This window comes from Enhydra lutris, unplaced genomic scaffold, assembly GCF_002288905.1.
Source record: "Enhydra lutris kenyoni isolate GAN:26980312 unplaced genomic scaffold, ASM228890v2 scaffoldscaffold26, whole genome shotgun sequence".
Lineage (NCBI taxonomy): Eukaryota > Metazoa > Chordata > Mammalia > Carnivora > Mustelidae > Enhydra > Enhydra lutris.
Genome location: NW_019154110.1, coordinates 4,071,721 through 4,088,966, shown reverse-complemented (window position 1 = coordinate 4,088,966; position 17,246 = coordinate 4,071,721). Strand labels below are relative to the sequence as shown.

At 38.5% G+C, this 17,246-nt stretch overlaps 1 protein-coding gene and 2 pseudogenes across 1 annotated transcript in view; 1 reads left to right on the top strand and 2 right to left on the bottom strand.

Annotated features, from left to right (window-relative positions):
* Positions 1–17,246, top strand: part of LOC111151808 (TAO kinase 1) — a 174,950-nt gene that overhangs the window by 14,129 nt on the left and 143,575 nt on the right. The gene's annotated exons all lie outside the window — the stretch shown is intronic.
* LOC111151434 lies at positions 12,077–12,935 on the bottom strand (annotated as a pseudogene).
* On the bottom strand, positions 13,071–16,026 carry LOC111151433 (annotated as a pseudogene).

Genomic DNA, 17,246 nt, shown 5'->3' with positions numbered 1-17,246 from the left:
CTTTATCAGATTTGAAATGTAGATATTTTATTTTTTTAAGATTTTGGTGTTGTGGGTTTTTTTTTTTTTTTTTTTTTTTTTACAGACACCAGCAAAAGTTGGCAGACGGGCGGGGGGGGGGGTGGGGTGGGGGGGTGGGAGCAGGCTCACTGCTGAGCAGAGAGCCTGATGTGGAGCTCAATCCTAGGACCCTGGGGTCATGGCCTGAGCTAAAGACAGAGGCTTTAACCCACTGAGCCACCTAGGTGCCCTGAAATGTAGATATTTTAATAATGTGTAATTCTTTAAAAATTTTGGATAATTGTGTTGGATAATTCTGTTGGATAATTACCCTTGATATTTTACTCTAAACAGCTAAATTTAACGGGCATCTAGTTAATTTAAAAGTCTTGGAAGTACAGATTTTCATTCAGCCCTCCAGGTGATGGTGTGGAATATATTAGGGTATGAATGGTGAAAGATACACCTGAAATATGTTTTATGATGGTCTTTGAGGTGGTACATCCAGTCACTAACAATAAAATGATTCTATTTTTGAGATATGAAATGTTCATTAAGTAACAACAACAAAAAAAACTTTTGACAATTTGTTAAGGTGTACTATTATTCTACTAAATTATATTGGATTAAAGTTAAGTGGAATGGTATCCCAAAATTTAGTATCCATTATTTTACTCTACCTTATTCGGGTGGCACTGTGATATGAAATTAAAACATTTTTTGAAAGTGTTCTTTTTTTTAATGCTCTTGAAGCATAGTCATTAATATGGGAATCAAATTCAGTTTAATACTTTTGATATACTCAGGTTATAACTTACGTTTTATTGGTGTAACTATGAAAACACCAAATCAAAATACTAATTGATGAAATTTGAATTTAAACTACCAGAATAGGGTGCCTGGCTGACTCAGTCTGTAGAGCATGCATTTCATATTCTCAGGGTCATGAGTTCGAGCCCCACCTTAGGCGTGGATCCTACTATAAATAAATAAGTAAATATCTTTGGAAGAAAAAATAAAGACTACCAGTTTAGCCAGTAAACTATATAGTTTTAGCTTTATCTTAATCAAAAGGAGATTCAGTAATAACACATGTATTTATTATAGATATTTGAGTCCTAAATTCTAGGCACTCTGCTGATCATAATGACATCTATTTATCATACATTTTGAGTGCTGTTTGCTAAGTATCGTGCCAGGATTCAAAAAAACATGTAAGGCTTGATCCTTCGTTCAGTTTAGTAGGGATACAGACTTGGAAATAAGTACATATGATAAAGCAGTGCAAGATTTCTCAACCATGGCAGTATTGACATTTTAGGGAGGATAATTAATTGTTATGGGGATCTGTGCTGTGTGTAGGATATTTTGGAGCATTTCTGGCCTTACCAATTAGATGCCAGTAGCACTCTCTCCCTGCCTTGTGACAATCAAAACTGTCTACCTTCATTGCCAAATGTCCCCTGGGGAACAAAATCACGTCTGATTGACACCCACTGGTGTAATGAATGCTAAGGTTATGGGAAGTGGAATGTACAAGAATTGTTGTAGCACAAGTGAAGGTAGAGTTAAGTGATATTTAGGTGGAATGATCCCTAAGGGAATGAGATTTTATGTAGGTCTTGAAGAAAAGTAAAGTGGAAAGGATATTAAATACCTGAGAGCATGAAAGATCAATATCTAAGAGGGTGATTACTAATGGTTTGTGACTATAGGTTATTTATGTGGTTTGGGATGGATATTTGGTAAAATGAAGGTGAAAAGTTAACTTTGGGGTCATCTTATTTCCTTCTTTTTAACTAATTGAGACATAATTAATATAGCATATTAAGTATAAGCTTGTTGAATTTTTCTAGATGTATACAGTCGTGTAACCACCATGCAGAACACCACAGAACATTACTAGCATTTCTTATACTTTTTCTTTCTTTCCTTTTTTTTTTTTTTTTTAAGATTTTATTTATTTATTTGACAGAGAGGCACACAGTGAGAGAGAGAACCCGAACAGGGGGAGTGGGGGAGGGAGAATCAGGCCTCCCACTAAGCAAGGGAGCCTGATGTGGGGCTCGATCCCAGGACCCTGGGATCATGACCTGAACTGAAGGCAGATGCTGAACGACTGAGCCACCCAGGTGCTCCCTTAACAGTTATTTCCTGAAGGGTCATTTTTGCTGTGCTCATAACTGATATGAAAATAATATAAAAGCAAATGTGTGATAGGATTATGTTTTAAAACTACTCTGAGGGCACCTGGGTGGCTCAGTGGTTTAAGCCTCTGCCTTTGGCTCAGGTCATGATCTCAGAGTCCTGGGATCGGGCCCCACGGGGCTCTCTGCTCAGCGGGGAGCCTGCTTCCCCCCCACCTCTGCCTGCCTCTCTGCCTCCTTGTGATCTCTGTCTGTCAAATAAATAAATAAATAAAATCTTTAAAAAAAAAAGATTACTCTGGAGATACGGAGAATAAATGGGAAGAGGTTGTATGTAGAGAGACTGGTTAGAAGGTTATTACACAAGTCTAAGGGGGAGAGCTGATATGATGGATTTGAGAGAGATTAAAACAGAGAAATTGATGGGGTTGGGGTATACTAGAGGTAGGGGAAAGGATATGTTGAGGATGACTTGGTTTGTAAGCAAATAAGCAAAATACAATAATTTTGGCTTTGGTTGTATATTTGTCAGGAGAGACCAGGTAGTGTTATGATAACAGTTCAAAAATGTTAGTGGCTTTTAAGAGGACATTTTTTTTGCTTGACGTGCTATATGTATACTGTGGGTTGGTGGGGGATTCTGCTTGTTCTTGCTATTCAGGGTCTCAGATTGATGGAGGCTCCCTCTCAACACATGATTCTGTGATCTCCATGGCAATAGAAAGGAGACTGTTGCTAATAACTTACTGGCTCTTAAAGTGTCTAGAAGAGGGTCCTGTAATTTTGGCTTATTAAATTCATTGGCCAAAGCAAGTCTTACGGTCTTAATAGATTTCACAGAAGGGTTAAGGAAGTGCAGTCTTACTGTGTGTTCTGAAGAGAACTGAAATGTTTCAGCCATAGTAAGTATTTGTTGAATTATATATGTTATATATGTTGAATTATAGCTTATTTAGTCTTTTAAAAACTGAATTATGTTATGGTACCTGAGTGGCTCAGTTGTTAAGTGTCTGCCTTAGGTTCCAATCATGGGTCCTGGGATCAAGCCCTCCATCAGGCTCTCTGCTCAGGGGGAGGCCTGCTTCTCCCTCTCCCACTCCCCCTGCTTGTGTGCCCTCTCTCGCTGTGTCTCTCTCTGTCAAATAAATAAATAAAATCTTAAAAAAAAAGAGTTGCATGCTGTATAGACTGAGCCATGAGCCAGCAAGGTGCCCCAAAAGCTGCTGTTTCGTATTCATTCATTTTTTTTTTTTTACCATCTTCTTATATCTGCCTATATCATAATAGAGTTATTATTAGGATTTGAGTGTGAAATTTTTATCAGTACTTTGTACATGAAATACTAGTGTATGTGATTTATTTTTCTGTTGCTCTTCCTTAGTGAGAATTTCCTTTCAGGTGTAGGAATTGCTAGTCTTGGGGCATGTTGGTAATTAGAATAAGAGGAAATCTGGCTGTTGGGAATAGAAAAGTCAAAGTAGAAGACTTGAGGCAGGATTTTATAAGAAAACTTTAGGAAAGATTAAAGGAAACAAATCTGATATGTAAAACTGTCTTCCTGTCTCTGCTGAGGGAAGGAGAGATCTTACCTTTGGGAGGCTAACAGTACTTTGACTTGAAGTTAATGGGCAAAGCCAAGGCTCTCTATGTTGGGAAAGGCCTGTGAGAAGTCAGTCAAAAGCATTTCTGTCATACAAGCTATCCATGCATCTTGGGACTACGGGTGTCTTTGGAAAGTCATAAGCTTCTGCTTTAAAATCAGAAGGGCCTTAATGGAAAAAAAGTTAAATTATTTAGAACAGGTTGTAACTGTACATGATATAAAATTCAGAATATTCAATAAGATATACCATAAAAAGTAAGTTATCCTCCCATGTCTAACCCCTTCCCACACTGTACCCCAATTTCTTGTGTATCCTTTCAAAGGTACTTGGTATTAATATGAATGGTGGATTAGGCATCAAGGGAAAACCCTCCTAATATGTGTGTCTGCAGAAAAGTAGTACATGTTTACAAGCACTTCATCAAAAACTCTAAGGAAAGATATGAAAAATTTATAGTTAATGGTGTCTAGCTGGTTCAGTTGGTAGAGCATGTGACTCTGGATCTTGGGCTTGTAAGTTCGAGGCCCACGTTGGGTATAGAAATTACTTAAAAATAAATCTTAAAAAAAGAAAAATTTATAGTTAGTAAATTAATTGTGTGGTACACATTGAAAATTTAGGATATGTAAATGTTATTGGTATTCTCTTAGTAATTTAGTGTGTGCAAAAACATGCAAAAAAATTTCTAAAAGCATAAATCTACTGGTGATCTTGGTCCTTTCTGACCCTGTTTTCTTTTTTAATATTTTAAGTGCCTAAAATACATTAATTCATTAGGTTGATTTTCAGGGAGCAGGACTTTGAGCTTAGAGCCTGTTTCCCTGTTTGCAAAATACTGGGTTAAATGCTAGGGGATAAAAGGTGCTCATGAAAGACATATTAGAATTCACAAGGAAAATAAATATTCATGTGTGGTCCTAAGTGTCTTCCTTGTAATGCTTAAGACTATTTATCATCCCCTTCCTTAAAAATTTTATTTTACTTTCCCCTTACTTTAGACGTCTCTTAGCACTTGATACTTTTCTTTATTTATCTCTAGTTCTTTTTCTCTGTCCTCTATTCACTGCCTCTCCCAGCTTCATTATACCCAACCAAGAGGTCTTACATTTCTTGGATATTCATAGATGTATCATTTTCAACACATATAAAATGAACTCATCTTTTTCATCTCCCCTTGCAAAAGGTTCCCCTTGTTTATCTATTTCAAAGTTAATAATTTTAGGGTTTTTTTTTTTTGTTTGTTTGTTATTTTTAGTTAATAACATTTTTTAAAGTCAACTTTACCGGGACGCCTGGGTGGCTCAGTCGGTTAAGCAAACTTCTGTGTTTGGCTTATGGCATGATCCCAGGGTCTTGGGATCGAGTGCCACATTGGGCTCCCTGCTCAGCGGGGAGCCTGCTTCTCCCTCTGCCTGCTGCTCCCCCTGCTTGTACTCTCACTCTCTCTCTGACAAATAAATAAAATCTTAAACAACAAAAAAAATAAAGTCAGCTTTTTCAAGGTATAATATACTTGCAGTAAAAGTCACACATTCTTAGTGTTCAGATAACCATCAACTTAGTGAAGATAAAGAACATTTTTCTGTCCTGTGGAAATTCCCTAGGCCCCTTTGCAATCAGCTTACCTCAGTCTATTCCTAGGCAGCCACTGATGTGATTTCTATTACTCTGAATTAGATTGGTCTTTTCTAGAGTGTCATAGAAATGAAATCATACAGTATGTATTTTTTTGTTTTCTTTCTCTTGGCATAATGTCTGTGATATGTATGTTGCTGCATGTATCAGTAGTTCCTTAGTAATATTCCAGTGTTTGGTTATACCATAATTTATCCGTTTACTTGTTGATTGATATTTGAATCATTTCCAGATTTTAGCTATTAATAAGTAAAGCTGTTAGGAACATTTGTGTGCAAGCCTTTTGTGGCCATTTGTTTTTGTTATGGTCGATAACCTTCTAAAACCTTGCAAGCTAGAAACTTTGGGATTGTTTTTGATTCTTTTAACCTCTTTCCTCACTTGTATTCATCCAGTAGATTATGAAGTCATGGCGTTTCTTCCTTTGGAATATGTTTCATCCCTTATTCTCTTTTCCAAGGACCTTTAATGTTCTTGTGAGAAAGTGCTTTTTATTTTGTGAAGCCTCATTTCTGGAGTAGAAGATGTAAGGGTGATTATGCAGATGGTGCCCTTTCTGAATAAGGTTTATAGTCAGGTGGGGATGCAGACTGAAATTGGTGAGAGGATGGTACTGACTTTGAAGTTTCAATATGGGAAAAAGGGATGTTGCTGTTGGATGCACTCCCATCCCTGTAAACACTGTTTTAGTGGGTTGAGAATAATACTTTAGTTTGTCTCGGTTTTTGTTTTGTTGTATATTCACAGGTATGTATGTTGTGGTAAAAAAGTAAGTTTAATATCATGGATGTTCTCATTGCTATGTAACCTTAAGCAAATTACTTAATATCTGTGGGCCTCAGTTTCATCATTTGTAAGAGGATAATAATATCTGTTATATAGGGTTATTAAGAGGATTGGATGTGTTATTACATGTGTAGCTCTTAGAATAGTACCTGGCATATTGTGTTATATAAGTATTAGTATTATTACCTTAATTCTCCATTACGTTAAAGGCTGTCTGGGGCCTGTGGGTGGCTCAGTCAGTTAAGTGTACAGTTCTTGATTTTGGCTGGGGTTAATGATACCAGCATTATGAGATCAAGCCCCGCTTTAGGCTCTGCACTTAGCGTGGAGTCTGCTTGAGATTATCTCTCTCCCCTCTTGCTCTCCCTGCTTGTGTTCTTTCTCTCTCTCTCTCTCTCTCTCAATAAATAAAATTTTAAAAAAGATAAAGGCTTGGGGCGCCTGGGTGGCTCAGTATAATTAAAGCCTCTGCCTTTGGCTCAGGTCATGGTCCCGGGGTCCTGGGATCGAGCCCACATCGGGCTCTCTGCTCTGAGGGAAGCCTGCTTCCTCCTCTCTCTCTGCCTGCCTCTCTACCTACTTGTGGTCTCTCTCTGTCAAATAAATAAATAAAATCTTTAAAAAAAAAATAAAAAAGGTAAAGGCTATCTTTTCCTTTTGCATTTCAGTTCCTCTTACATATCGCTGTGATTTATCTCCTAACACTCCACTCTCCTGTTACCTGTTCAAACCTACAAAGGCACTGTATCATCTGGCAACTCTTTATGTATCTTTCTTTCAGTTGTGGTAAAATATACAAACAGTAAACTATACAAATGAAGTTTTACAAATGTATCTACCTCTCAAATTAAGCTGTAAAAAGTTTCTAACATTCCAGAAGTTTCCTTCTTGTCCCTTCCCCCTCAACAACCATCCATCCCACATCTCTTTTGACTTTATCATAGATTACTTTTGCAAACACGTCTTTTTTAAGATTGAAGTATAGTTGATGTATAATGTTATATTAATTTCAGGTATACAACATAGTGATTTAATATTTGTATAGCAAAATGATCACTATAATAAACAAATCTTTTTTTAAAAAGATTATTTATTTATTTGACACAGAGAGATAGACAGAGACAGGGAGAGAGGGAGCACAAGCAGGGGGATTGGGGGAAGGAGAAGCAGGCCTTCTGCCAAGCAGGGAGCCTGATGTGGGCCTCGATCCCACGACCCTGGGATCAGGACCTGAGTGGAAGGCAGACGCCTGATGACTGAGCTACCCAGGCGCCCACAAATAAATCTTAAAAAAAAAAAAAAAAAATTCCCTCTCCAAAATACGAAACATGGCATTGAATATAATCTAAGGAGGGACAATAAAATCTCAAATCAGTTTTAAAAATTTTACTCAAGGGGTGTCTGACTGGTTCAGACAGTTTAGTGTCTGACTTTTGTTTTCAGCTCAGGTCATGATCTCAGGGTCCTGAGATCAAGCCATGTTGGGCTCTGTGCTCAGTGGGGAGTCTGCTTCCCTCTTTCTACCCCTCCCCCTGCTAGTGTGTGTGCACATTCTCTCTCAAATAAATAACTAAATTTTAATTTTTTTTTTTTTTTTTAACTCAAGAGGTACCTGGCTGGCTCAGTTAGTAGAGCATGCGACTCTGGATCTTAGGGTCATGAGTTTGAGCCCCATATTGGGTGTAGAGTTTATTTTAAAAGTAAATAGGAGTAGGGTGCCTGGGTGGCTCAGTTGGCTAAGCAACTGACTTTAGCTCGGGTCATGTTCCCATGGTCCTGGGATCAAGCCAGGCTCCTTGCTCAGTGGGGAGCTTGCTTCTCTCTCTACTTGCTACTCTGCCTGCTTGTACTTTGTCTCTGTCAAATAAAGTTCTTGAAAGAAGATAAAGTAAATAGGAGTACCTGCACTCCTACTGAGTAGCCAACTCTTGATTTCAGCTCATGTCATGATCTCAGGGTCTTGAGTTTGAGCCCCACGTCCCACTTTGCACTGTGCAGGAAGTCTGCTTGAGATTCTTTCCCTCGCCTCTCCCCCTTGCAATCACTTGTGTGCTCTCCTTCTCTAATAAATAAATCTTTAAAAATAAATAAACATTTTATTCAGTTTTAAAATTAAACAAGACTTTGAGATGACAAATATGTACCTTCAGCTTGCATTAATGGAAGAAACCACACAATGTGTGTATTCAACTTAATTTCCAGTATGTAACCACTCCTTTTCTGATGATCCAACTGTTTTCTCTAAGACTTCTTGTGGAATAACTACATCAGTTTTTTCCCTATTAAACCTAGTGGGCATTGTGAATCTTACGTGTGACTATTTTTCCTACCTTATTTTGAATAAAAGCAGGAACAGACAAATTCTCAGTCCCTTTCTTTAATTAGTAAATATGAAAATTTGTTAAGAGGGTAGCTCCATGTTACATGTTCTGACCAACAAAACAAAGAAACACACACCACAAGAGAACACAAGGAACTTTTTGGAGGTGATGGATGTGTTTAGTACCTTGGTTGCTGTGATGGTATATCACTTGCTTGTGATAGTACACAAGCAAGTGTGTGGTAATGTGCAAACTCATCAAAATGTATACACTAAATTTGGACAATTTTTCTTTTTTTTTTTTTTAAGATTTTTTTATTTATTTGACAGGCAGAGATCACAGGTAGGCAGAGAGGCAGGCAGAGAGAGAGAGAGGGGGAAGCAGACTCCCTGCTGAGCAGAGAGCCTGATGTGGGGCTCGATCCCAGGACCTTGGGATCATGACCTGAGCCGAAGGCAGAGGCTTTAACCCACTGAGCCACCCAGGCGCCCCTGGACAATTTTTCTTTAAGATTTTTATTTTTAAAGATTTTATATAGAGAGAGCATGAGTTGGGGGGGGCAAGGGCAGAGGGAGAGAATCTCAAGCAGACCCCACGCTGAGTGAGGAGCTCTTTCATAGGAATCTCATGACCCTGAGATCATGACCTAAGCTGAAACCAAGTTGGTTGCTCAACCAACTGTGTCACCCAGGCCCCCTGCCATTTTTTTTTTTTTTAATTTTAAGATTTGAGAGAGAGCAACATGAGCATACATGAGCATACATGAGCAGGGGAATAGGCAGAGGGAGAGGGAGAGAGAATGAATGTGGAGCACCATGCAAGGCTTGATGTCACAACCCTGAGGTCATGACCTGATGAAATCAAGAGTCAGACACTTAACCCAATGAGCCACCCATGTGCCCCAAGGCAGGGTTATCTTTCATTCATATTTTATTATTTTTTTTCATCTTTTATTATTTAAAGAATATTTGTTAAATGAGATTCCAGTTGTTCCTTTATTTGCCTTTCCCATCTAATCATTTCTGAATCCCCAGCATCTAGGGTCGTGCCTGGGAATTGGTGAAGTCCTGGTAAATATTGAGTGAATTATGCTTATTTTGGTTTTGATATTGTCTAGTTAAATGAAAGCAAGTGGTTTAAGCTTGATAGAAGAATGCTTGATCTTACAGTACCTTTTCCCCCATGAGTTACTGTGTATATTTGGACATTGGAACATGGAGCATTATTAAACTTTAATGATTTGCTATGATAATTATTTCTTTCAACATAATGATAAAAACTGATATTTATTACATTTTTTATGGATGTTTTGCTTTTTTGTGTGTGATTGTCCTTAAGAGCTGTTAGAGTAATTGCTTACAATAAAATGGATTTCTCATTTGCTAATACTCTGCCATATCATAAAAATTGATTAACTTTGTGGGGTGCCTGGGTGGTGCAGTCAGATGAGCATCTGACTCTTGGTTTTTGCTCAGGTCATGATCTCAGGGTCATGGGATTGAACCCTGCAGTTGGCTGTGTGTTCAGTGCAGAGTCAGCTTGGGTCTCCCTGTCTCCCTTTGCCCGTCACCCTGCCCTTTCTGTCTTTCTCTCTGTCAAATAAATAATTTTTTTATTTATTATTTTTTAAAGGTTTTATTTATTTATTTGACAGAGAGTGCACAAGCAGGGGGAGTGGGAGAAGGAGAAGCAGGCTCTCCACTGAGCAGGGAGCCCGATGTGGGGCTCAATCCCAGGAACCTGAGCTGAAGGCAGACACTTAACTGAGCCACTCAGGTGCCCTAATAAATACAATAAATCTTTAAAAAAAACTCATTAACTGTGGAGAAGTATTGTGAAGATTTAATATTTCTTCCATTAGATTAATTATAGAAATGAAAGTAAGTGCTGGGATGTCATTTTAATACATAGCTCTCAGAATTAAGAGGTTCTAAGTTTGGAGATTCACTAGAATTGGGCATTCTTTTTCATATTTTTTTCCAGCTTTTTAATTGATACACTATAATGTGTTTAAATTTTTTTTGTAATAATCTTAAGCTTACAGAAAAGTTGCAAAGTTTGTAGAATGTTCAAATATGCCTTTCAGCCCTAATCTTATATAACCGTAGAATAATTACCAAGACAAGGAAGTCAACATTGGTGTAATATTATGAACTTAACCTTAGTCCTTACTTGAATTTTACCACTTTTTCCACTAATAACTCTTCTCAGTTTCAGGATCCCACATTATAGTTTATTATGTGCCTTTGGTCTTCTCTAATCTGTGACGGTACCTTGTCTTTTATGACCTTGACACTTTTTTTTTTTTTTTAAATGTTAACACTTGAGTACTGGTTAGTTATTTTTAATATGTCTCTCAGTTTGGGCAGGTTTAGTGTTTTCTCATGATTAGTTTGAGGATATGTATTTGTTAAGAATACTGCAGAATGATATATATCCCTTCTCAGTGCATTATGTCAGGGATATGACACATGATGTTGATAGGTCTTACTACTGTTAATGTTAACCTGGTTCATTTGCTTAAGTGGTGTTTTCCATATTTCTCCACTGTAATTATTATTTTCCCCTTTGTAATTAATTAATATCCTGGGACTACATTTCATGGTACTTACATCGAAACCCAAGCTGATATGTGTATGTTACATATTAATTAAACTGCAGACTTTATTTGGATTTCACCAACTTTTCCATTAATCTGTTCTCTTTCTGTCACAGTCTCCTCTGGAATGTGATAGTTTCTCAGTACTTTGTATTCTTACTATTTTTCATACCTTTGATAGTCTTGAGGAGTGTTGGCTCTGTATCTTGAAGAATGTCTCCCATCTAGTTTTGTCTGATATTTTTCTCCTGATTAGCCTGAGGTGATGGGTTTTTGGAAAGAATACCATGGATGTGTCGTGTCTTCACCAGGACATCTATCAGGAGGTACATGATGTCCACATGACAACACTGATGATATTAGCCTTCCTCACTTGGTTAATGTAGTGTTGCTAGGTTTCACTGCTGTGAAGTTACTGTTTTTCTCTTTTCCTACTGTTTCTTTGGAAGTGAGTCATTAAGTTTAGCCCATATCCTAAATGGGGAAGAGGCTAATGTGATTGTGATTTGCATTTCCTTGATGTCTCTTGTGCTTATTTGCGATCTGTATTTCTTTTTTAGCTAAGTGTCTATTCAAATTATTTGCTCCTTCCCTCCATTTTAAAATTGGGCTGTTTGTTATTATTTAGTTATGAATCTTTATATATTCAGGATTAAGCCCTGTACTAGGTATGTGTTTTGCACATCTTTTCTCTCGGGCTCATTTTTTATTAATATTATCTTTAAAAGAACAAACATTTTCAATTTTGATGAAGTTTGGCTTATCAGTTTCTTTTATGGGTTGTGCTTTTGGTTTTATATCTAAGAAATCTTTGCATAAACCAAGATCACAAAAAATTTCTGTTCAGTACTTTCATATAGAAGTTTTAAATTGTGAGGTTTTACATTTAGGTTATTTATTTATTTTTGTTTTGTTTTGTTTTAAGAAACTTTATTTTCCATCAACCTGATTTCCATTTTGTTTGCCTTTGTGGAAGAGCAGCTTTTAAGACCACTCATTGATTGTTCCTACCTGTTCAGTAGCCTGAGCAGTGGGAGCTGCTGACCAGACTTCAGTGGCAGGCTGAGTATTCCAGTCTTCAGTAGGGAACTGCTGAGTAGGCACAGAGGGCACCTGTATGCCTTCAGACTGGTCTGTGACTTCAGGTTGAGTTGTAGTGAACTCAGGATCTCGAGCCATCTATTCACCCTGAAATTCCTCCTGGGTCACAGTCTTTTCAGCTGTGGCCTGCTTTTCCTTCTCAGTCTCTTCCAGGTCTCTGTAGAAGTAGATATCAGGCTTGACCTCCCATGGATGTTAATGGGAAGCGATGCCACATATGTGCAGAACTTCCTGGGCCAGCATCCACATCAGACCATCTGAGTGAGCTCCCTTATTGCAAGGGATGGCAATGTCCACATAGTGCAGATTAGAGTCTATAACACAGAATGGTTTGGCAGGTTAACATAAGATGCCTCTGTGAGAGTCTGGTGGTCAGCCCTGGGATCAGTAACCACCAAAAGTCTTGGTTCCCAGAAGGCTGCCTGGATCTGGTTAGTGAATGTTTCCAGAGTGAAGCGGCTGGCCATAGGAGTGTCTCCAGTAGCAGCAGCAAACATCAGCTGGCCAGTTCCTGGATGATATGACACTGACATCAGCTGGGTTTTCAGTGGTAACAATGGCACGAGCTGCCAGCAGAAGCTTCTCTCAGGTTCTCTTTAGATTTATGGTATAGATGCCACCACTCTTCCTTTTGTAGATGAACTGTTCTATTTGGAAGTCAACCACCTGATAAGTGGGTTCCTGCTACAAAGAATTTGAGGACGTCCCCCTCTTTCATTTGCAGGACAAATTGAGTTGTCATTTTGGAGACCCTTTAACAGTATCAAATCTTCCAGTCTACCGCTAGGGTATATCTCTCCATTTATTTAGTTTATTTTTGATTTCTGTCATCAGGGCTTTGTAGTTAGCATACAAATCTTGTACATATTTGTTAAGTTTATCCCTAAGTATTTGAAGATTTTTGGTGTTATTGTAAATGTTACTTTTTTCCCTCCAAATTTCAATTTTGTTAATAACTGTGTAAAAATATAATTAATTTTTGTGTATTGACTTTGTATTTTGCAACCTTGGTAAATTGACTTATTACTAAGTTCAAGTAGCTATTTTATAGATTATTTGGGATTTTCTAAGTAGACAGTTATGTTTTGATTAAAGACAGTTTTATTTCTTCTTTCTTTTTTTTTTTTTTATAAAGATTTTATTTATTTATTTGACAGAGAGATCACAAGCAGGCAGAGAGGCAGGCAGAGAGAGAGGAGGAAGCAGGCTCCCCTAGAGAGCAGAGAGCCCGATGCGGGGCTCGATCCCAGGACCCTGAGACCATGACCTGAGCCGAAGGCAGCGGCTTAACCCACTGAGCCACCCAGGCGCCCCTTATTTCTTCTTTCTAATGTGAATGCATACCTTTCTCTTCCTCCCCCGCCTCCTTTTTTTTTTTTTTTTTTTTTTTTCCCCTTATAGCACTGGCTAGATCACTCAGTATAACCTTGAATAGATGTGGCGACAATGGATATCCTTGCATTGTTCTGCATCTTATGTGGAAAGTATTTAGTCCTTCATCATTACATATGATATTAACTTTAGGGCTCTTGTAGATACTCTTTATCAAGTTAAGGAAGTTCCTTCTATTTTCAGTTTTCTGAGAGTTTTTGTCAGGAATGAATTGAACTTTGTCAAATGCTGTTTTTTTTTTTTTTTTTCCTCTGCTGAAATCATATGATTATGCTTCTTAAGTCTAATATAGTGAGTTATATTGATTGATTTTCACCCCGGGGTTGAACTCCACTTAGTATGATGATACATTATTATTTTCTTAAGTTCCTGGGTTCTACTTGCTGATATTTTGTTCAGAGTTTTTGCATTCATATCCATGGGAGATACTGGCCTGTAGATTCTTGTTCATGCCTGGTTTTGGTATCATGGTATTGTGGACTTCATAAGTTAGGTTGGTAAGTGTTTATATGCTAGACAAGTTTATGTAGAACTGATATCCTTCCTCCCTTCCCCCTACCCTCCTTCCCTTTCTTCCTTTCTCTCTCTCTCTCTCAGCAAGGAGGGGCAGAGGAGGAGTGTCTCAAGTATCCCAGGATGTAGTTGGACTAGACATGTTGGGTGAAGGAACCAGGAGTTAAATAACACAGTAGATACATACCTGATTTGAAGAGGAACTGCAGCATATGCAACACTGGCAGAGGTGGTGGGACTATTTTACATTAACCAATTCAGGACTACATGAGATAGGTATCATCCAGCGTTGGATATAGCCGCAATGGTTTGTGAACTATTCCTATCTGTAACTTTAGGAAACTGATGTTTTTCTTAGGTCATTTTAATATTACTAGAGTAACAGATACTAAGGGTAATAATACACACAACTTCCTACTAAAATCCTGTTGTAGCATAGACAGTTAAGTGGTACAACATTAGAAAACTTCAGAACAGCAGCTCTTGGGGTGCTACAGCCTGGGTGGCTCAATCATTAAGCGTCTGCCTTCGGCTCAGGTCATGATCCCAGTTTCTGGGATTGAGCCCCACTTTGGGCTCCCTGCTCAGTGGGAAGCCTGCTTCTACCTTGCGTGTGTTTTCTCTCTCGCTGTGTCTCTCTCTACCAAATAAATAAATAAAATCTTAAAAAAAAAAAAGGGGGGGGGAAACCTGGGTGGCTCAGTGGGTTAATAAGCCTCTGCCTTCGGCTCAGGTCATGATCCTAGGGTTCTGGGATTGAGCCCTGCATCGGGCTCTCTGCTCAGCAGGGAGCCTGCTCCCTCTCCCTGCTGCCTGCCTCTCTGCCAGACTCTCTGCCTACTTGTGATCTCTGTCAAATAAATAAAATCTTTTTAAAAAATTAAAAAATAAAACAGCTGCTCTTTTTTTGTATACCCTCCAAAGTGTATCTGGACTTTTCTTCAAATGGGCCTCTGTCTTCAGGGGTCAAATTCACCTTCACTACATCTGAGATTCCATTCTGTCCCAAGATGCAAGGAACACAGAGGAAGATATCATCTTTTATTATATAGACACTCTTAATCATGGTGAAAATTGGATGCATCCACCTAAGATTCTTCATTACTTTTTGCCAAATCCACCAGTCTCGTGGCCCAGGTTGTATAGTCTTTCAATTTGATCGCCTCGTAAGCATTGTCAACTGACAACATGTTTGTGAACCTCTTTCCACTGTTTTTTATCTGTATCAGTGCCAGAGCCAGGGCATGGATTTTTCTGGGAGACATCAGCAGCGTTTACTCCATACAGGTACACTAGAGTCTCTATGCTCCATAAGTACCCACCCATGACAGTTAATGGGTGAACTCCCAGCCTTTCCGCCATTAGGTAATGGCATTGGACTAAATCCAGATTGCAGCCACTTTCAGTAACAAGGTATTTTGGGAAAGCTGCTTATCTTCCAAGCCATGTAGGTCAAGATATCTTCTGGTTTGGAAACAAGCAACTTGCAGTTTAGGCTGTATGATAAATGTAAAGATGTTCCCCTTATGCTGGGCCAAATTAAGAGGGCTTTCTCCTATGAGAGAAATGCTCCATGCATTTTTAAATTAATTTTTATTTTTTATTATTATTTTTTTGCTCCATGCATTTCTCCATGCCCCAAGTGTGATAATAACCAGCTTGGAGTTTGCAGTCATGTTGTAGTTTTTGTCAGAGAAAATTTTTGGTACAAGGAAAAGGCTGCCATGTTGGAGATCCATCATATCTCCCTTCAATTTGTCTTCGTGACATCAACAAGAGCAAGTTCATCTGTCAGGTCCTCCATTAAGAGACTGATAGCTCAGGCCGTGCCAACAGCATCAGCTCCAACAAACTGTAATCTTATTCTGTGGGGGGCTCTGGTCTTCCTTGTAGAGATTCTGAATCAGCTGATCCTTGAAAGTTGCCATATTGGATTTAGAACCATAGGAATTGGGGTACACCTCTGGGCAGGCAGGTGGGCGGGAGGACAGTGTTAGATTCAGACTTGATGGCAGCAGCTTTGGTACCCTACCATATGTTATTTAGAACTCTTTGATTTCCAAATATTTAGGAATACTCCTCTAATTTAATTTCTAATTCTGTGTTGTCAGAGAGTCCATTGTAGTTCTTTCTATTTGTTGAGGCTTGTTTTATGGCCCAGTGTATGGTGTAGTTAGGTTAATGTTCCGTAAGCACTTGAAAAGAATGTGTATTCTTTGTCGGATGGAGTACTTTATAAATGTGAATTAGGTCAAGTTATTTGAGTGTAAGTTTCTGTGTACCTACTGATTTCCTGTTTGCCCAACTATAGAATAATGTTGAAATATCAACTATAATTATTCATTTGTCTTTTTCTTTTCAGTTTTTCTTGATGTATTTTGAAATTTTATTAGGTACATACACATTTAGAATTGTATATTTTTATTTTTTAATTTTTAAATATTTTTTAAGGATTTTATTTGAGTGAGAGGGAGAGGGCATGAGTGGGGCGGGGGGAGGGATGGAGGAAGAGGGAGAAGAAGACTCAATGCTGAGCAGTGACACCCCCTCACCCCTGATGTGGGACTCCATCCCAGGACCCTGGGATTATGATCTGAGTTGAAGGCAGTCGCTTAACCAACTGAGCCACCCAGGTGCTCAGGATCATTATATATATATATATATATATTTTAAGATTTTATTTATTTATTTGACAGAGATCACAAGTAGGCAGAGAGGCAGGCAGAGAGAGAGGAGGAAGCAGGCTCCCCACTGAGCAAAGAGCCCAACGCAGGGCTCCATCCCAGGACCCTGGGACCACGACCTGAGCCGAAGGCAGAAGCTTTAACCCACTGAGCCACCCAGGCACTCCTCATTATGTATTCTTGAACTGTCTTTTCTCATTATGAAATAATCCCTTTTCATCTTTGGTACATTTCATCATTCTTTAAACAGTTGTGTTAAAATATGCATAACATAAAATGAACCATTTTAAAGTGTATAGTTCAGTGGCATTAAATGTACTCACAGTGTTGTGTAACCATTGCCCTTATTTCTTTTTTTTTTTTCTTAAGATTTTATTTATTTATTTGACACAGAGAGAGAGATCACAAGGAGGCAGAGAGAGAAGAGGGAGCAGGCTCCCTGCTGAGCAGAGAGCCCGATGCAG